Here is an 18,914-nt window from a genome sequence, read left to right on the forward strand (position 1 = left end):
TCCCCCAAAGAGGCAACTAACGCGACTCCATTCAAGTTGACTTACGGACATGATGCAGTTTTGCCAGTCGAAATATATCTGCAGTCAGTTAGAGTGCAAAGGCATCATGAAATCCCATCAGATACATATTGGAGCATGATGATGGACGAACTAGTGGATTTAGACGAAGAAAGGTTGCGCGCACTAGACCTAATAAGAAGACAAAAGGAGAGAGTCGAAAGATTCTACAATAAGAAAGTAAGATTCAAGACTTTCTTAACAGGCGACCTTGTGTGGAAAGTAATCCTTCCTATGGATCGAAAGGATAAATTAATGGGAAAATGGTCTCCTAAATGGGAGGGACCTTTCCAGGTCTTGAGAACATTTTCGAACGGCGCGTACGAAATAGAAGAAATAGAGAAGGATAGGAGAATCCTAAAAATAAATGGCAAGTATTTGAAAAAATATAAGCCTATATTGCAGGAAGTAAAAGTAGTAACAGAATAAGTGCAAAACATAATTGTGATAAAATAGGCCAAATAAAAATGGCATTCAAAAGTTATTACAAAAAAAAGCCTCAAAGGGCTGAGAGTTGCTAAATAAATTCGACTAAAAATTAAAATTGGCAAAAGTGTCCTTCAAAGTGGCGAATTTCTGCCTTTGAAACTGGAGTCGATGATCACAAAGACTTTTGTGAGTGGAGAGAGTCTCAATCTCCTGACTAAGTTGCTGGGCTCTTTCTGCATGTCGAATACCCATCCTCAATTCTTCGTCAATCTCGCTTTGTTTGGGTTGTTGAAGAGATGCCTTACGTTTCTCCTCTTGAGAGATCTTTTCTTGAAGTGCTGCTATCTGCGTTTTCCATTTTTGAATATTGTCATCGCAAGCGGCAACTTCTTCGACATACGTTTCAGAGAGTTTTTGCAATTTTGAAACTTTGTCAGTCGAAGTCGAAACGGCATCCCATTCAGCAGTTTGAATTTCAGACTTGGAGGAGATTTGAGTAGTAAGATCCCTTTGACGATGAAGATCTGCAGTGGCCAAGTCAATAAGAGTCATCAGCTCCATCACAAAACTTCCAATCTCAGCAGAGGCTTCCAGGACATTCACTTGCTTCAAAATTGTCTTAAGACTAATTTGAGCAAGAGGATTCTCATCCAAGACTTTAAACAAATCGACATCAAGGATTTTCGTCTTAATTTTGGCCAAGATGTTGCCTAGTGATGATGCCTCAGAAGTTGCCCCGGAAGTGGTCGAACTACTCTGCGAAGAATCCTGGAAGTTAAAACGGGTGCTAAGCATGGTCTTCAGATACTCCAAAGGTCTTTGCACTTTGAGATTTTCGAGTTCCTCGCGGGAGAAACTGGTCGAACCAGTTGATTTGCCACCCCCTTGGGTCCGGTCAGGAGCAGGTGGAGTGTTTCGCGTCGAAGTATGCTCAACCTCTGTTCGTTTCGACTGGTTGTCCCCATCTCTGGCAGCTCCATCCTCCGGATCATCTTCAACCACAACCTCCATTTCAATATCATCACCCTGAGGTGCAACATGTAAGCCTGGATGAGGAGGAGATTCATCTTCAGAAGCTTCACCCACTGTAGTGTCGAACTCTGCTACGGTTTGCATGTCATGGTCATTTGTGTGGACATCTTCCTCTGGGGCTGTTTCCTCCAGAATCTGCTCAGACGTTCTTTCGACATCCACTTGTTCCTAAAAAAAAACAATTTTAAGATTTAGAAGAAAGATGTAGGAAAAGTGAACATATGCCGTCGAAATAAAGACTTACCTCAGGATTCTCAGCAATAAAGCTGGACTTTCCACTCTCTGTATCTTTCGACTGAGGCTTAGCAGGGGAAGTACTGGTAGAATCCTTCCTAGTTGACTTAACGATGGATCTTTGGGAAGAGACCTTCGTGAGTTTCTTCTTCTTCTGAGGGGGAGGGATTAACTCTGGAGATTCGTCACCAGACTCTTCATTAGGGACTTTACCCTCTTCTCTCTCCTCTTCGATCTTCTTCTTTTGGATTGTTGGGGGTTTTCGGCTTACCTAGTCATACAGGCCAAAGCCAATTAGTTTGAATAATGGAAGGAAAATAATAAGAAGAGAAAAGTTTTGTACCTTTGTCGAAGGCTTCTTGGCAGTACTGGGCGACGCTTCGACAGCAGTTTTTTTAGCAGGGATCTTCACGGCTAAGGAAAGAAAGAAAATTCAGAAACAAATATAAGAGAGACATGATAAGACAGTTAGAATGAAAAAAAATCATGTTTTTCTGTGAACACCTTCAAGAATGGGATCTTCCACGCGAACGTGTTCTATTCCAATATGAAGGTGTCCTGGATATTCGTCCAGATGATACTTAGTCGGAACCACACGCTCAGCAGGTTTTTGATACTTTTGACGAAGAATTTTCATAAAATCCCCACAAAGGAACCAGTCTGGAAGTGGAAAACCAAACGCCACCCCAAAGTCAGCAGTGGGCAAAGGAGGAAATTTTGGTGGATGACATTGGAAAGCCAAATCATAGCGCGCCTCTAGTGAAAGATTGGAAGGCAATGACAGTTTTTTAAATTTCTCTGTCAATTTACGTTTTAATTCAGCCGCTGCTTCGCATATGGTTCGACTAAGATCATCAGGTCTATACGCAGTTTCAAAATATTTTTGAAATTTCTGTATTTCCTTAATGTGTCGTTGAATACCTTTTTTGGTCCGATCCTGCACAAAAGCGAAAGCATTTGTCAAATGTGTAGCAAAAGCAGCTACGTCAAAAAATTTGTTGAAATAATAATCCTTCCACCATTCATCAAACTCAGGAGTGCATAGGAATGATGGTCGGAAGATAACTGGTCGAATGTCGAGAGAATCATCAGCTAGTTTCTTCGACAGCTCTTTGCCTTCATCCTCAGTGTGAAGGGAGTTATAAAAGATAATGGACCCCTTTTTGGGGAATATAGGTTGAGGTTTGATTTGGATTAAACCAAACTGTCTAGAAACAAAGTTGGGTTGATAAACTATCAAAGCAATTTGGTTTTTGGTGGTGTTACGGTAAGAAAACAGGAGCCTCGGGGTTAAAAATGATTCCCAAACATTTAGAAATGTGTTTTCATCTTTTTGCATCTCCAAAGGCAGTTGTTGGGTAAACCACTTAGGTCCAATTTTTCTATCGGCAAAAGGGGCCATGGTCGAAGTAAATTGATGACTCTTAGCAAACATCATAATATAGCTTTTAAAAGCTTGTCGAAGGCTGATTCCTTCATCAGTTGGTGTTAGTAGCACTAATCTTGGCCATTCGACAGTCCTATTGTTTACTTCTTCTTCATCTATTTCTGGTGCTACCGGAAGGTTTGCTTCAAAGGTGGCATTGAGCCATAGTTGCAAGAGCCAAAAAGGTCCTGATAAGTTGATTTTCCCTTGGGTTTTGGTGTTCTTTAAGAAATGTACGCTCTCGCTCAGAGATTCATAGAGATTCGCCAGAATCATTTCGCTCAAACATAGTTTCGTGCCTGCATGAAGCTGATTGGCTATGGTGATAAATCTCTTGGCAACTTGAAGAGAGCGAGAACAGAACACATATTTGGACAGCCATAGTGTCAAAAAGGCTATATGTTCGACATCTAAAACTTCAGTGGTACTCTTATCATGGTAATGGGACATGAATAAAGAATAGGGTGCAAGGCTAGTTTCGAAAGCAATGGTATCTTCACTTAAGACAGTAGGGTCGAAATCTATACCATTGGGGTGAAGACCAACAATGGCTGCGGCGTCGAAAAGGGTAGGCGTAACCATCCCACAAGGAAGGTGAAAGGTGTTGTAAGTACTATCCCAGAAGTAGAGAGAAGCCAAAAGCATGTTTGGGCAGATATTGGGTCCTACTCTCGACAACTGGATGAGGTCGAAAATGCCAACCTCTTTCCAAAAAGCCCCTTTAACTTTTTCGACTTTATCTAACCAAGATACGTAATCAGAAGGATCTTTCGACCATGGGCAAGTTCTAAATATCCTGGGATAATTCAAATAAGCTAAGTCCAACTTTCCAAGATCCGTCGAACTCGATGCATCTTTTTGTTCTGCTACTTTCTCTTTAGGCTGAGGTTCTCTTCCAGCACCTATGGGTTTTGTGTGAAAGTAATATGGAAAAAACTCTCTTAAGCGCTCTAGTTTAATCTCTGGGTTCGGGAGGGGACCTAACATAGCGTGATAATTTCCAGAAATAAGAACAGGGATTAGTACCTGAGATTTATAGATGCAGTCTTTTTCTTTCTCATTTGGAGGTTCCGGAACATAATGTTGATTTCCAATGGTCATTGGCACTTTTAAATCATGCACAGGGGGAAAAGCTGAGTCTTGTTTCTTCTTGGAGGGTTTGCTGCTTGAAGGTTTTTGAGGCGCCATTGCTAAAAAAAAAAACTCAGAGAGATTTCTCAGAAGAATATGAAAGCTTGAGAAATGGGTATGAAGAAGGGAAGTCTGAAGCGGAAAAGGGTTTAAGGAAAAGGTTTATGGGTATTTATAGGAAGAAGATATTGAAACGTTTTATGAAGGTAATGATGTTAGTGGGACACGTGGCCGCTTCTGACGGAGATGATAAAGAGGTGGAAGTTGAAAAGAGACCATGATGTGAAGAAATGATGGAAGTAGGCTGTGAACGTGGGCTAGACGTGACATTGTGAAAAAAAAAAGTGTAATGATGAACCTGCATTGGAAATTGAGATCATCAGATTTGCATTTAATGAAGATTAAATGACATGGCATCGAAACACTGGGTGACAACAAATGACTGTTTCTCCAGAAAACACAGTCGAAACGTCTTTGCTGGGGGGCAATTTGTATACATGTTTTTTCGACGCCATAAGATTTGGTGTACAAAGTGTTTCTTTCGACACATGATGATTTGGGATAAACGGTTTTGGTTGATAAGTGTTGTTCGACACTTCGACAAAATTGAAGCTTCGACATTTCGACAAGATATTTGCAGATAGAAAGGCACCTTTGACAGACGTGGAGGATGTTGGAGTATTTCGACAATTCGACAAATTCTGGAGAGAGACGTCATTTCGACGTAAAGTGTAAAAATACAAATTCAAAATTCAGAAGAGTTGTGACGTTTGGTAGAAGACGTGTGGAAGCATCTGGCGAAAGGAAAAGAAGCCGTTTGTCACAGTTTTTAGGATTTAGCAGTTAGTAACAGTTATGTTATTTGTATATAAATAGGGTAGTTGTTATCGAAAAAAGGTGTGCAGAATTACTTATACAGAATTCCTGAAAATACTCAAAGTACCCGTGTGAGAGAAAAGAGTCATATTTGGAAAATGTATGTGTAAACAAACACCAATTCCTTCAAAGTTTATTTTATAAAAGTTCAAAGTTTCTTTACAAATCTCTTTTATGTTTTCCAGTCATTTATTTTTCTGCACTATATCCTTTTCGACGCTTTACGTTTCGTCTGTTATTTTCCGCCATTTACTTTATCTTGTTAAATTTACATCCACTTAACACCTAAATCAACACATTTCAACATAAAACACTTAGAGAGAACAGAAATGAAAAACACGAGAGCGATTCAAGACATCTTTAAGACCATCTAGATTTTGCACATGTCCTAGGATTTGTGTGGTTGATCCTGCAAGTAACCCAATTCTATAAAGTTTTGGTAAACCAGAGGTTGTTCGCCAAAATTCACAGCGAACAGTAGGACATGGGGATTGGATCAAAAATGATCTTCTTCCTCTCATTACTTGTACCAGCTTGATTATCAATGGGAGGCTGGTAAGCCTGCCGCTGAGGACGGTGTTGTGGAGTCTGATACTGCTGAGTTGGTCTTCTCTGTTGCTGTTGAGTTTGAGTGGCTGGGATAGTCACAACAGCGACCTGACGATATTGTCCTCTGTTCACACTCCTTCGACGGTGCACAACATTTGTCTCACCTTCTCCCCTTCTGGGTGCCCCAGAGGATAGCTTCTTAGCACTCGAATAACTTGAAAAGCCAGGATCTTGAATCTTTCCTGCTTTGATAAGGCTCTCAGTTCTTTCTCCACAGACAACCACATCAGAAAAGCTGCTGAACGGGCAACTTCCCATGCGATCCATGAACACACCTTGCAAAGTTCCAATGAACATGTCAGTCAGCTCTCTCTCCAGCATAGGAGGTTGCACTCTTGCGGCTAGTTCACGCCACCTCTGGGCATACTCTTTGAAGATCTCCTTATCTTTCTGATACAAGCTCTGTAACTGAGTTCGGCTCGGCGCCATGTCCATATTGTGCTTGTATTGCCTCAGGAAGGCTTCACCCAAATCCTTCCAGCTTCTAACTGATTCTCGCTTCAGATCCATGTACCAATCCAAAGACGCTCCAGACAAACTGTCTTGGAAAAAGTACATCCACATCTTCTCATCGTCTGTGTATGCGGAGATTTTCCTGAAGTAGGCCTGCACATGGGTGCGAGGACAGGAAGTGCCGTTGTATTTGTCAAAGGTCGGCGCCTTGAATTTGTAGGGGATCCTCAACCCATCAACTAAACCCATATCAGTCACATCAAACCCAAGGGAGTTCTGACATTCCATGGCTCGGATTTTCTCAGCAAGAGCATCCACCTTTCTGTCCCTTTCTTCGGTTCTTACAACGTCATTGTCTTCACTGAGGAGAGTAAACATGTCCTCCTGTCCGTCAACAAGTGAAGCAGGATGACGAACTGGAGCCCGGGTAGCTCTGACATTGACCTCTGCAGCAAGAGGCTGACCATTGATTCTAATACCCCTGAGTTCATCCCCGACGGCATAGTCGTTAGTGGGAGTAGCAACATGGATAGTCTCATGGGCCTGGGCAGGTGCAACAACAGGCGAAGCACGGTTGGATGTCTGAAGCACGGTCTCTTGTCTCTGAACCAAGGCTCGAAGCTCTTCTTGACCTTGAGCAACCCCTTGCATCATGTTCATGAACTGAGCCATGTTTGCCCTCATCTCAGCCATCTTAGTCTGAACCTGATCCATACTTCTCTGTTGATTGAGTCTGGTTGAATACCGGTGCGGTCTCTGATCAGCTATCCTGTCTCAGTCAAAACCCAAAGTGAGAAGTCGTGTCCCCAAACATGTCTGCAAAGCAAGAATGATATGTGCATGATATGCATGATGCGGATGCGGATGCTATTTATCATGAGTGATCCTGATAAAGGATGTGCGTATGCGAGTTAACTTTTTGATTTTTTTTTCATGCATTATTATTTTTTGGAAAATAAACATGCTATGATGCAAATGATGCGAACATGACTGGTTAGGCTGTGCGTCTCAAGGCACAGGGTCAAAGCTCTGGCTCGAACTATGATCACAATCATCTGAAATCCAAAGTCAATCTGATCAACTGGCATCTGAACCCATCTGAGGAAACGAGTCACCATAAATCCGACTTGGGGAGTTCCGAAATAAACGAAACTAGAGATTACATCACTATCATCACAGGAACATCCACTGAACGGATGACAGCCAGCTCCTCTGAACAGGTACTCTTAAATTCAACCCGGGGATCCGAAATAAACGGAACCCGCTGATAAACCACGGACAGAACTCCGGCGTCCCAGAAATAAATGTCCATAACTCATAGTCACCATCAGTACCGAGAGTCACAAACTGTACCTGTTAAAATGATCAAACCCTTCCCCACTCACGGGTGTCGTCTAGGCCAGGGTAAGGTCGAGAGAAACGCAGCATAAATAACCTTTCGCAGAATATCATCCTGTGCACACCCGATGTATGCACCGATAATATCCCACCAGGGTCTGAACTGCTCGTGATATCAATGTTCCGCGAAGTGGTGTACACCACCCGCTTCCCATGAATCACTCTATTCCTAGGTTTCCTAGATTCCACTCATAGCCTGGGTATTGGGCCTTTTACCTCGAGTAACTCCCACCCCAAACAGAGAAACACAGCACAACCAACAGATGAATATGAATGAATGCAAACATTAATGCACTCAATAAATGCAAACAGTAAATGTACATATATACAATGAATGCAATAAAAAACACAGCACAAAGCAACCAAAACCCTAACCTAGAGAGCGCTAGGAGAGACTCGCTTAGGGAAGATGGACCAGCACAGGTCAACTTCTCTCTATCCCCAGCAGAGTCGCCAGCTGTCGCGTCGCGCGAAAAACCGGCGGGAAAACAAGAACAACAGAGCCGCCACCGTGCGTTATTTATCCCAAAAGAGGGAAAGGAAACGCTCGAAGTAAACCTAGGAAAGAACATGGTCTCGCGACCAAAGAGGATGGGTTCGGGAGTCGGTTATGCGAAGGGAAGGTATTAGCACCCCTACGCATCCGTCGTACTCGACGGGATCCACGCACAATAGAAAGGAAAATGGTTGCTAAAACACTGCTCGAAACACACACACACTGGCTGAAAGAGACACAAGAAAACAAACAAAACTGAAAATGACTCGGCAGGATATCGTATCCTGGGCCTACTTAGTCTATCAGGCATAAACATCAGAGTCGAAGTAGTTCGGACCGGGGAAACGACACATGCTCGCTAAGGTATCGCACCCTATGCATACGTATCTTCTCGGACGAGAGAAGAATCAGAGCATTCGTAGCTCGGCTGACACGCACACAAACAAACACAGACCAAGGCAAACATGGAGCCCAAATGCCAATCACTGGACTTACATTAGCATCCGAACCAACAAACACACACTGGAACCTGAATGCCACTCGATGGACTTACATCAGCTTCCAAAACAGAACACACACAAGGGGTGGTTAAGACACAAAGGGTGAAAAAGAAAAAAAAGCGCCCAGAGAGACCGGCTCAATCTCCTGCCTACATACTTCATCTGGTATGAAGATCAGGGCGATGTAGTTCCCCTACGCAGGGAAAAAGGACTAGCCTAACCAGATAACAGAGGGAGACACAACACTAGGGAGACTACGACTCGAGCCTAGATGTTGTCATGCAAAGTCGTCCCTAAGTTAAGGTTTCTAGCTAACTTGCACAGGAAGCAAGCCTATCCTAAACATGACTCGCACAGGAAGCAAGTTACACCTAACCTAACTTGCACAGGAAGCAAGAAGGGTCTCGATTGCAACTAGGGCAAGAGAAAGGGGAGGTCTCGATCGCAACGAGGGCGAGAGAAAGGATCGCAACGAGGGCGAAAGCAAACAAGGATTAGTCTAAACTAAACCTAACTTGCATAGGAAGCAAGTCAAACAAACATACAAGCACAGGTAGCACACACTATACACAAGCAAGGGGCTCAAACAAGGCTAGGTTTTAGTCGAGGGGTCATATCAACCTCAACAAACAAACCTCTGGAACTGGGTAAAGGTTGCTCTTAACCTTGACATTGAGAGCCAAGGTGAAGCAGATGAAAGGAGATGAGGGGTGTGCCTCATTGCTCTTATCCCTGGTCAAGGAGAGCATTTGAATATCAGAAGGTGTGGGAGTTCAGAATGGGGGAACTCTCTCCACAAGTTAGACTCTATGGATCTTGGGTTTTTACTCACTATGCATCAACACAGGTAGTGTGAGCAATGTGAGTGACACACAGACTAGCAGGGGATAAATTGCTTATCCCTTGGGTTCTGCCAATTGCCTCTTCACTTAGGAGGACTTTGAGTATGTACAGGGACAAAATTAAACAATCAAAAACATTGCCTCTTAAGGAGGACTTCAGACAGTTGCCTGGCCAAATAACAGGCCAGGTCTTCCAGACTACATGAAGATTAGAAATATACCTCAATGCAAATTGCTTATACAAGCAAAGCAAAGCAAAAGTTCACAAGGAACTGAGCAACTAAAAGCACCTGAAATAGTCAAGCAGACATTAGTATGCAACTTCAAAACAAAGCAAAAGGAAACAGACATCAACAATTAATCAAGCAAAAGAATGTGCAAGGCACAAAGCTCAAGGCATGTGAGCCAAGCAACCTACAAAACAAATATGTTAGTTATGATAAACAAACAAGCTCAATCACATTGCATAAGTTTCTTTGAAGCACTTGTGGCTTAACCTGAAACAATAGCTTCAAACATAAGCAACAGGACCACTAGGACAAGCCTAGGGTCAAGAAGAGGGAAGAAAGTCAAAACAGCAAATGAATTTCAATCAAAATCAAGTTCAAGAAATCAAGAAGCAAAATCAATTGGGTTCATGTTCATATCATGCATCATCATCATTTCATAAGCAAAAGAAGTCAAAGCATGGCAAATGAAAGCTCAAAGAAGTCAACAGCAAGACTTGAATCAAAATCAATCTCAAACAATTCCAAAAATTACCAAATAAATCATGAGCAATCACAATCCACAGTATGACATGCATATAAAATTTCAGCTCAATTGGATCATGGGAAGATAGTCAATGAAAATCAGAAAGTCAAAACAATTTCAAGCATGCTCAAAGAAGTCAACCAAACATGTATCAACTTGAATAATTCATAAATCAGTGATAGCATATGAGAAATGAATGGGATCAACACCATGACAAAGCTTAAGATGCCTAGTAATCACATGTAAAATTTCAAGTTCATCTAATAAAGTATGAGAATTTCACAAATGAAATGGCAAGATGTGTCATAAAAAGTCAACATTTGACTAGACAGAGGAGAAAAATCTCAAACAAATGGAAAATGCCACAAATAATTCCAAGAAAAATCACATGTAAACTAGACATCCAAGAGTAGGTTCATGCAAAAATTCAGAGCAATTGGAGTTCAACAAGAATAGTATCAAAAATCATGAAGTTGCATATCAATGGTGTGACACAAATTGTCACACCCTAATTCAGAAATTCATAACTCACAATCCAGATAAGATAAATTCCCAAACTCTACACCAAAATCAACATGAGTGTGTCTAGTTTACGCACAAAAAGTTTCAGGGCCATTGGATAATGCATCATCATTTCACAAAGGTTTTGGCAAAAGGTACAAAATATGCATACATGTCACAAACCCTAACACCATTTAAAATTCACTCATCCAAAAAATCAGAAAAAAATGATGATAAAATACTAGACATCAAGCAGAGCATAATGCAAAAATTTCCATGAAATTTGGAATTAAAATGGATGAATTATGATTTTTGTAAGTTGTGTAACCAAAATGAAATAAATATTGAACAATTAAAATGAATTAATTTAAATAAAAGGAACCGATGGCATTTTTGTAATAATGGAGGGAGTTTAATGAAACGGTGCGTATGGCTCTGGGACGTGGCACACGGCTACTGGACATGGCAATAGAACAGTGGAATTTCATGCAACCAAAATGAAACATAACAGCCAATCGCGATTTCATGGTTCTGGGCAGCATTTTTTAGGGTTTCAACATACAGTACCATCATCATCACTTCCAATCAACTCGAAAAAATTTTGGTCACAGAAATGGATAACAAGCATATCATTAGAATCAACAAACAATGCATATCAACATGCTACCATTAAAATTCATGAACTCGAGCTAATCATCAATGAATCATGCAAAACAAAAATAACCAACAAACTTTAAACTCAGATTTCTCCCAGCACAGTTAACCATTTTTAGTGATTTAAAGTTTAAAATGACCAGTGACGCAGGATCTAGCTAAATCATATTATGATTTTGGAAAAGGATGGACTTGAGTTCTTACTTGATTTTGAAGAAATCAACGAAACAGTGTTGTTTGGATGTGTTGAAGTGAAACAGATGTCCAGCAAGCTTCCCAAAGTTGAATGGAGAATGACTTGTAGCTCAACAGCCTTTGAAAATGCTCAAATCGAAAATCGCCATTGATGGGGCTTGGAGAAAACAGAACTCGAAATGAGCTTCCAGTTGGGATTTGAGACTTGAAATGAGTTTGAAAATGAGGGTGTATGAGGTAGCAAGCAAGGCAGGTCGTGCTTCTTTGAAAGTTTGAGCAGAAAATTTCCAAAGTGCAAAATGAATGTTTTTTAGAGAGAAATGGTTTTCTGTGTGTAATGTTATGGCTGCTAGGGTTTCCAAAATGGCAGAAAAAATGATATATATTTTCTGTTTAAGGTTGCTTTAGTGTATGCTAATCATAATTAGTTCAAATGAATCCAATTGCTAAATGACCAATTTTGTCCATATGGTGAGGTGTGATGGTAGGAGCACGAAAATGGGCCTTGTAGCAAGTCACAAATGACATTTCAAATCATTCCCAATTGGCCATTCTGATTAAAAATGTTTATTTCACAATCTCACTTTTGCACCACACTTGAAATTAAAACATGATAGTGAAAAAATGCCATTTTGATCCATAGAGTTTTGGTACATGAAGGTCACATTTTTGGAAAGAGGAGGTTAAATATGACTTGTTGAAAAAAACCTCACCAAATTTGGCCAAATGGTTTGAGAGATATGGCCTTTTGAAGTTCAAGAATTTTTGAAAATGAATTGATCATATCTTGCCAACCATACATGGGAATTGAGAGTTCTTGGACTTTTTGGAAATGGGAGAACAAGATATTCAACTTTCATATTGGGCAAAAATTCATTTGAAGCTTGTATCATGATGTAGGTTTAGGCTCAAGAAGTTTCCATTTTTGGCAGTTAAAATTACAGGTCCAGTTTCTATTTTTGGAAATTTCTGATTTGGCTTCAAATTCTTCAATGATGTTGTTTGCCATGATATATGAGGCCTATTTGGACATGAATAAGCTCTCTCAAACCAAATCCATCCATCAAAACCATAAAATCAGCCACAGTTGACCAAGTTTGACTTTTTAGGGTTCCTGACTGATTGTGCATTGACTGATGGCTTCTGAACATCCAATCTTTGACCTAAACACTTCAAATGGATCCCCAAGTCATGTGAACATGTTGGACCAACCCTAGGGCCTTGGCTCAATGAAAATTGCACTGACTTGCTTGATTGACTGATCTCCTGACCAGTTTGACCTAATTTTTCTGAATGGCTTGCACTTGAGGCAAAGGGACAATGCAATGCTATGCAGTGAACCATGTTATGCTATGACCTAATATGAGAATGTATGTACAATGATAGGTGCAAATTTGAGGTGCTACAGAAATGAAAAAAAAAGATTCTTTATAATCTCAGGAGTATGCAAGAGATCCTTTAAGACTAAATTTTTTTGAAGGTGGACTTAGCTCCACTTCTCCAAAACCAAAAATGTTAGTGGTGTGAGCAACTCTCAACAACACTCTCTTATTTTAAATATTCATGTATGTTTTAACATTACACGAGAAATGAGTCATTATTTATCCACCAACTATGTTGGTTTCAATGATATTGCAATAAATTTCTCATTAGTCGGGTAACATGTGCATTAGGGGAAACACAGTTTAGGTCTGATCTTATATTTCTTAGCCATATGGCATAGTTGTCCATAATTTAAGCAAGAGAAAATACCAGTGACATTTATTTGTGGTGGTGTTTGTTTCCTATCAATTAGAGTAATTGGGGCCCTTAAAGGGTTCGCATTCTTAATTTGGTTCACAACATTGTTGTTCTAATTCTTTTATGGTTTTTCAAATGGCTTTTGAGCTACAACAAATTTATTTTTATTGTTTAAAACAATCAAGACTTTATTTTTGATTTTGTATCTAATATTATTCTTTAATTTAAAGGTGAATAATCAGACTCTTAATTAAAAAAAATTATGGCAAAATAAAATTTTAAAATCAGTTTAAAATTGTTCATATCTTGCATACCTTTAGTGATGATCTCGTAAGAAATATTTTGTAGTACATGATGTTGAGCTTCCTCATACATTTTATTTACCATTAGAAACTCGAGGTAGCGACTAACAACATACTTTTTTGCTCCAGTCTCTTCGGTATCATACTTCTTTTTTAAAGCTTCCCAAACCTGTTTTGTAGTATCAAAACTACTGTAATAATTATAAAGATCACCTGCAAGTCTATTAAGAATATGATTTTTATAGAGATAATCATTTCTTTCCATAAGAAAAATTCTTTATTTAAATCCTTTTCTTTAATATGTTTAACATATTCATATTCATCAGAATTAACTATTGCATATGAATCCACAAATTTATTAATGTTAGTTTGTTCTATTGATACAGTACGAGCAAAGACAATGTCATAAGTAAGAACGTTGGCAACCTTTTTAAGGTTGAGAAAAATCGCATTTTCTGTTGCCATCATTTGAAGTGACTTCCCTCAAACTTGAACGATTTTTTTGAGGCAACTGCCATAGAAGTACCAATAATTTTTTGGTAGCCATGGGAGTTTGTAAACATATAAAAATTGTAGTTTTATATATATATATATTTTAAATTTCCACTGAGGAAATTATCAGGTCGAGTCGTGGATTAGGTTGCTCTCTTTAAGAAGTTTCCTGACACTGTCCAAATTATGCAATACAATCACCCAACCACGACGCCTCTAAGATAAAATAGACATGTTCTATATTGTACAATTACTACTTGAACGATAGATAATCGATCTAGAAATACACTTTCTGATGGTACAAAGAATAGTCGAATATGATATAAATACTACTCGTAGTATCTGGTATAAAGACATGTCATAATAATTTTTCAAATGAGGAGAAATTCAAATCATTCTCCCAAAAGAAACTAGCCAAAAAACCTAAGCACTAATAGTTTACGTTAACATGTCACAGCGGACAACGGGAAGACATTGGATTAAAGAAAAATATTATTTTCATTAACGCATACAATTACATTCTAATGTCTTTAAATAGGGCTAATTATTGCATCCAAGGCTATGGCTAGAGTAAAATACATACTCGACATGTGTCATACCATAATTTTGACCCTGAATCATCGAATTGATATAGTCATCATAACATTCGCATCATCTGCATAGTATAGCATGCGTTCATTTTGCATAATGCTCCAAAAGTCAATTAGAATAAACTTCCATAGATTTCAATTACACAAATCCATGCAACAAGTACTCAGTAACACCCAAATAACTTATTTGCACAACCTTTATGTAATGCAATGAAAATACAACTCAACTCATGCATATGGTACCAACTGAATAAAGGTTCTTCATATGAACTAGGTCCTAACATCTGAACGTTGATCCCCCTCATCTGAGCTCGGGACGAATCACTAGTCCTAAAATATGAACTTGTAACTCTCCTCTTTCACAACAATGATAACATATGATGCATGTATAGTATAATGCACATCCACAACAACTCAATGAAATATTTACAGTTCCACATCCAACTATACATAATAACATCAAAGTAGTCCCTACACCTAAACTACTCACCACAATCTTAATTACATGTTCATCACATAATTATCTCGTCATTAACACAATTCAAAATCACTAGATAAATTAATCAACCAAAATTCAGAAAAACACACCAAACAACAACAAAACATCGACCGCGAGACAAAGCAACACCAAAAATTCAACTCAACAAATCAAAACGCACTCATTGATACGATGATGGGTAGCATGTCGCCTGGGTGACGCCCGTCATCACCTTTCTCCCTCAACCCTCACCCCAACGACGATGGACAAGGCTCAACGCTTGCTTGGAGGCCTTGACGGTCTCCCTTCAGATCGTTGACACCCGTCAGCGCCCTAATCCACACGACAACCAGATCGTCATGCAGGTGACACCCGTCACCCTGTTGGCAGATACATAATTTGTGTTCTACTATGGAGTTTAGTTCAAAACTCATATTCTTCGCCCTAACCCCTTCAATCGACCATAAACATCCGAGAAATAACATGACATCATTACAACATCATATACATATCGATTAACATGCAATTTCATCAATAAAACACAATTTTAACACTTTACTCATCATATTCATGTCAATCATATGAACACAACTCATACCATTTTTATGAATACAAACATCTACTTTTCATGCTAAATAAGCACAAGAATTTCAAGATAGTCACATGAATCACATCATGTTGTCATAATAATTTCATCCATATCATCAAACATTCAACCATGGAAGAAAATAGGGAAAAATTTAATGGAGATTAAGGACTTTTCCCTACCGATCATGCAATTAACACCATATTTAAAGTAATCTCCCTCCTCCTTACCTTGGATTTCCAACAAAGCAAGCGCTACAACAAATGTGATTCATCCCTCTTCTTCAAGTCCTAGGTTGCCTCTCTTGTCTCCTTCCTCAAAACAACATGTACTGACAACTCTTAAGTTTTCTAAATCTTTTTTATTAAAAAAACCTAATTTAATCTTCTAGTAACTGTACTTTGGCCCAACTCCTCTTATAATTCTCATCACTTCCCTTATTTTTCTCATAATTCTATTTTCCACCTAAAGTCTCTATTTTTCTATTTAATTTAATATTACTTAATTATTTAATTATTCAATTAATAACTAACATTTTTCTACCAATCCCAACATAACATAAGCATATTGCCAAAACACCAAATCAATCCAATGCACATAAATTCATTAAATAAATAATTAAAAATAAATTAAATTAAACAAAACATTTAAAGAAAACTGGATGTTACAGTTAGGGCATTAACTTTGATACATTTGATAAAGTAATTTACAACCACAATCAATCATTTTAATTGCCCTGAGACGATGGGAAAGGACGAAGGATGTCCATAACCCCACCGGAGAACGACCATGGCACATTTATTTGGTGCAGGGGAAATGCAAGTGAGATTCAATGAAGCAACATCATTGAGACTTGGTTCTTATACTTACCTAATCAAAGTTTATGAGAAAGTATAAGAACCCTTACTTCATAAAGATCCATATTATCAAATTAGATCTCAATAACAAAAACAAAATAAGCATAATCCAAAGAAAAATATTATAAATGGCCAAACACTTAGTTTTACTTTTTATTTTAAATTCGTTATTAATCTCACATAATTTCAATAAAGTATATCTTATTTAGAAAGTTTGAAATCTCAAAGTTTTTACACTTTTTATAGGATTTTTCCATCGTGTTTGTGACAACTATTTAAGTATTAAACTAGGGATATAATCTAGTAGAATTTTTCATCTTTTAATAAAAGAGAAAAATATTATATAAATACATTGAATCATTCAAAAAAAATATGTAGCTTTTGGAAAACAATTATCCATATCACAAAACACTTAATTTAAACTATGACAATCACATGGAGTAAAAAAATAATATGATGAATGTCAAGAAACTTTTTTATACACTTTGATGTTTCCTTTTGTAATAGTACGTAATCTTAACCTTACTCTCTTAGGTACTAATATCAATACCAATATTACTTATTTCATTTATAATTGCATCCAAAAGATTTTCGTATTGTTTCAATTACTTTAAAAACTCTACAAAATTCAAATATTTGTATTGGAATGGAAAAACTTGTTGACCAAGTGAATCCAAACACAAGGGTAGGGGAGTGAATTCTGAGATTTGAAATTCAAAAAATACTTATAAACTTAAAATAGACGTTTATGTTAGTCCAATTAAACATAGATACACAAACGAAAAGAAAAAATTTAGCATAAATAAAGTAGGAGATAAGAGTTAGAGAGATCGCACTAGAGGTTTATACATGTTAGGCCTAACCACTTGGGCTACTATTATCCCAAATAGTCTCCTCTTGAGAGTGTCTATTAAAATATTACTTGAGATTTTTACAGGATCTGTCCAGGAACCTTCTTACAATAAATAGATCTTTTTACATGCTAAAACCTCAAACCAAACAGAGTTTTATACAGGCTAAAATACAAAGCAAACAGAGTTTTTATACAGGCTAAACTTCAATCCAAGCAGAAATAATCTCAAGAGAATCACACTCTTGAATAAGAACTAAATTTAGCACCCACCAATACAATACAACTCTCACAATGGCCTCCTAATTGATTAAACAAGATAGTAATCAATTAAGTACACGTGAAAAAAAAAATCATTCATTTTGACATATGAAAAAAAAAATTTAAAAAGCTTTTGAGTGTGTGTGAATTTCCATAGTATATTGATAATAACTATAATACATTTAACATTAAGTGATCACTCAGACACGTGCTAAGCGCGAGTTAGACGAGCTTTCATACTTACTCTCTTATAGAAATTCATGTCTTCAAGTTCTTTGCTTGATACAATATTGACTTATCACTTCAATTGGAACTTGAATATTATATTGATGGGACTTGGAATATCTTCTTGAACATATGCCTTCATAAGATATTGTTGGGTAATAGATATCAAGTTTCCTTTTGATAATTGTTACCAAGGAGTTCACCAAACGTTGTTTGACATAGTGTGTTTTCATCAAAAACCAAATTCCGTTTAACATAAGGTGTTTCATCGTCAAAATAAAATGTCATTGATATAAGGTGTTGTCATCATCAAAAAACAACAACATAAACTGATGATTATACATGTACAACACAAAGATTCATATTCTCCCCCATTTTGATGATGACAACGCATCTCTCAAGGAGGTGGTAAAATATAAACACATTGATAAAAAAATCGGAGTGATTAAATCCTCCTCACAGATAAAAGAGAGTATACTCTACTCACATTATGAATATACTCGTAGGAGTGGGATTTTGAAATCTTGTCAGAAAAAATAATAATAAAAAACCTTTCTTTTTTTCTTTCTCGCTTAGATAGAAGATCTCAAACTAACATCATGCTAACATTCAGATAACAAACTAAATGGGTCTCACTGACTACAACGGATGTGAGGGGTGATAATAATTCTCCTCTACATAACAACTCCCGAACTTTCTCTTGGTTGTGACGACCATTTATTTTCTTTTTGTGGGTTTTATCGATATATTTTTCCTTTCCTTTGGAATAAATCAAGTTTGGTGGAGACTCTGTTGTATTTCGATGTGCGATGTGCTCATGTATTTTTTCGTGTCGCGACACATAATCTCGCCTTTAAAAGTTGGTGCTTTATTGTACGCTCCCTTTTGATCGGCATCGTCAGCCATATTCATAAATTTGTAGTCGTTATACTGATCAAAATACCATC

This window comes from Lathyrus oleraceus, unplaced genomic scaffold (assembly GCF_024323335.1).
Source record: "Lathyrus oleraceus cultivar Zhongwan6 unplaced genomic scaffold, CAAS_Psat_ZW6_1.0 chrUn0411, whole genome shotgun sequence".
NCBI classification, from domain to species: Eukaryota; Viridiplantae; Streptophyta; class Magnoliopsida; order Fabales; family Fabaceae; genus Lathyrus; species Lathyrus oleraceus.